The sequence below is a fragment of the Penaeus chinensis genome, chromosome 36 (genome assembly GCF_019202785.1).
Source record: "Penaeus chinensis breed Huanghai No. 1 chromosome 36, ASM1920278v2, whole genome shotgun sequence".
Taxonomy (NCBI): Eukaryota; Metazoa; Arthropoda; class Malacostraca; order Decapoda; family Penaeidae; genus Penaeus; species Penaeus chinensis.
Window position 1 is genome coordinate 11,782,267 of NC_061854.1, and position 3,827 is coordinate 11,786,093.

At 34.0% G+C, this 3,827-nt stretch overlaps 1 protein-coding gene across 1 annotated transcript in view; it reads right to left on the reverse strand.

Annotated features, from left to right (window-relative positions):
• Window positions 1-481: 481 nt before the first annotated feature.
• LOC125044715 (DCN1-like protein 2) overlaps window positions 482-3,827 on the reverse strand; it is a 23,129-nt gene continuing 19,783 nt past the window's right edge. Inside the window, exon 6 of the mRNA XM_047641591.1 lies at window positions 482-1,616. The gene's annotated coding sequence lies outside the window, so the exon portion shown is untranslated. The remainder of the gene's footprint in view (window positions 1,617-3,827) is intronic.

Genomic DNA, 3,827 nt, shown 5'->3' on the forward strand with positions numbered 1-3,827 from the left:
ATCAAAAACAAAGATTCACTACCATACCCACTACACTCTGTTTATATTCCAAACATGTTTATTTGTTTGTAGTGTGAGTGGACACTTCAAGACCAATAAGACCTGAAAAGTTATTCAGAAAGCATTTACCACGATGCAATATATTGGAAGCCATGTAAAACTAAATTAAATAATGGATGATCAGGATGTCCAATATGTGGTTTGTATTTCTCGTCTATTTACTATTAAAAACGAGTATATACAAAAGTATGTTTTCCACATGCCTAACAGAGATATGCATGTATAAAAGTGTTTTCTGACTCTATACTATACTGTAACAAAGACATGATAATTCTCAGTAAAGACCACAGCAAAGTATTTGTTAGAATGTCTTATCACCACCATAAACTACTTCCATGCAGTTAAACCACACACTGGCACATACAGCAATTTCATGTATCTGAACAAAAGACCCCTTTCGTAACCAAACATCAAACAACTGTTCAAGTAATCAAAATTTTTTTTATTTACAAGTGTAGAAAGTATTACAGAACAGTCAGTATTAACCTGTTAGATCAACTGCACACAGGCTGGGAGATAAAGAACACAGGGGAAGCAAATAACAATGCACTGAGCTCATATGTTGTGGAGTATTGACTTGATATTTACCTGGAAAGAGTGAACTCAAGAGAGAATAGCTACGAAATAAATAAATCTGCTAAAATAATAAAATATTAATAGTAATAATAATAATAATCATATGCATAATAACAAAACACATTCATCACTGGGCATACCTTATAATAACCTTCAAGTTGTTTATAAAAAGGAAATAAAAGTAATGGACCTATTACATAATGCATTCTATAGCAACAATTTCTGTATATATTGTCCAGTGAAGGGATGAATGACATGCTATTTCACAATCAAAGGTACTGAACATTCACTTTCAGGTACATATAAAAATTTTACTCAAGTTATGATGACAATAGACCAACATCTATGTGCACCCCTAAACAAAGAAAATTAAAGAAAAACCTTCAAACAGACTGATCCTAATGACAAAGTTAACAAATACAAAAGAATTTTAAGAACTAAAAATTTTCATAACATTGCAAGTCCAGTGCACTTGCATGCTTCCATAGAAGTCAAGGGAAGAGGGGGAATCTGCAACAGTACTGTTGGCATAAAGAAAACAGTAAAGTTTGAGAACTAACACTGCATAACAATGTCTTGTTTGTTTATATAGTAAGGATCCTGTGATGGTGAACTTAAGAACAATCCGCTCTGGAGACATGGAACTTCTCTGGGTCGCAAAAACCCCTGTGCTTTCTGATTCTTGCAATAGCCAACTTGATCTTACCATTTTTAAAAAATTGCATCTGCATGCACATCCAAATATACAGGTATGTATATATATTTTTTTCCTTTTGACATCATGTACCAGATTTATGCTGACAGAAGTGATTTTTCTTTCCATAACACTGATGATCAGATTGAGTCACAGCTGTGACAGAGGGGAGTGGTGATGGTGTCCATGATATTGAAGTGTAAGTGGAGGTGGAGGGACTGGTGGCGCTGGCGGTGGTCGTGATTTTGGTGGTGGAACAGGAGGACGAGGAAAGGAGAGGATAGTCCTGTAGGAAGAGTAGGAAGGAAGCTAAAATAAAAGCTGAAGTGAGAGAATAAAAAAATTATAATAATAATATTTAAATGAAATAAAGCAAGTTGCCCATAAACACATCTAGGTATTGTTCAGAACTTAAATAAGTGTAATTATCAGAACTCCATACAATCACTAAACCAGGAAAATGTGTGGGGGTGTATACATATATAAAAAAAAGCACATTATGCAGCAATATGGTCTGGAAATATTACCAGTTAAGGCTTTTCAGTATATCCAGAGGAGAAGAAAACAAAAAGTGTTGAGTTGTCTCTCACTTTTTGCATCAGCTGATGGCAACACTGACAATTCCCTTTGAGGAAAACTGAAGCATGAAGCAATGGAAATGGCATCTTGCAGGATAAAATGTTTAGCAAAACCTTCCTTCATCACAAGTTGCCAAGCAGATGACTGTAACCTCATGACTAAATGTCCTCTTTCAATTTCCCCCCCCTTGCTTTGGACTGATGCTACAGACAACCGTAAATTTATTCGATTGTGTGTACAGTACAACTATGCTCTTCCATTGCTAATGTAAAAAAATATTCTTAATATTCTGGAGACTTGGTAAAATACACCTATTTTTCATTGGACAAAGGTATGCACACATTTTTATTTGATTTATAGTACATCCTACTTAGTCTAATAATAAATTAATATTTTGTCTAATTGTTAATTGCCTTAAACAGTGGAAAGAAAAGTTTGGGTTAAGAGGTCTTCTAACCTCACAGTACTGTGGAAAGAGACACACCAATGAAAGGTGAAAATAAGAGTGAACAGAGAAAGGCAGAAGATAAGAGTGAAAAGCAAGAAATAAAAAAGGTGAGAGTTGGATGTATTTACAAAATGAGAATGGGGGGGGGGGGGGAGGGGATGAGGATAAGGGAACAGAGGTAAAGAAGGGAGAGAAAGAGATGGAAAGAGGGGAAAGGGAAAAAGGGAGAGTGAAGTGACAGAATGTGTTTTTTAATTATAATGGAACAATATATTTTTGGTTATATGAAATGCCCTTCGGTGTTTGCAAAAACTGAGACAGCATTATTTATTTTCTTTCACATTAGAGAAATAGTAATAATAATTATGGTAATTACAAGCTGTTTTTCCATCCATCTTTCATACATACCACCATATCTTACAAAGTTAGGCATGACCACACATAATAGAAATATCTTCTGTCCATTGCTCAAAGCTCTAACACAATGAAAAAATGGAAAAAATATATATAATACCAAATATATAAAATAGTGACAAGTAAAAAAGGGAGAAATTTAGACTTTAAAAGGCATTGTGTAGATGGCACACAAGAGTCGCCTGGAAGTAAAAATAATAATAACGTTGTTGATTTTCTAGCTAAGATCAGATTCACAACTGTACAACAGCTTCTCTTTAGATACATACAAAGACAAGCAAACTGACTGTACCCTGTGTAACTTTCTCTGAACTTTGCCTGTCTTACAGTTTCCATTAACAACATGAAAACTTAAAATAACATTTCAACTCTGGAATGAGTTAAAGCATGTGTTATCTGAGATGGAACATCCATTCCCATCTTCCGTAGTAACATAATTTCTCAGATCTTCCCATTCATCTTGCTCATATTAATGTATGTACTTATTTACTTATTTATATATTCATCTTTATAGCACAGCCTACAAAGATTGATAGCGTGTAACTCGTCAATTTGCATATTTTCTTCTCAATTTTTGTTCTTGTGGTACAGATCTTTATATATATCTCTTTCTCCTGGAGAACCTCATTTTAAGTATGGTCTTTGAGACCCACTTTTCTGAAGTGCTTGGCAGGATTCTTTAATGATCAAGCAACTGTTCTAAAACATAATATAAAACAAAATAAAAGGAGGGAGGGAAGGATAGAGCGAGAGAGAAAGAAAAAGAGAGGGAGAGAGAAACACCACCTTCATTTGGCTTTGTATATCAGTCACTGATGATGGCAATGCAAAGGACAGTGATAATCACTTCTTCCATAACAGAAAAAAGGTAAAGAAAGAAATGAAAGAGTGGGAAGAGAGAAAGCAAGAAAAGAAAAGAAAAAGGGAAAAAGAAAGCAAGAAAAGAAAAGAAAAGAAAAGAAAAGAAGGAAAAAAGGAAGAAAGAAAGAAAGAAAGAAAAAGGAAAAGAAAAGAAAGAAAGAAAAGAAAAGAAAAGAAAAAAAAAAAAAAAAAACG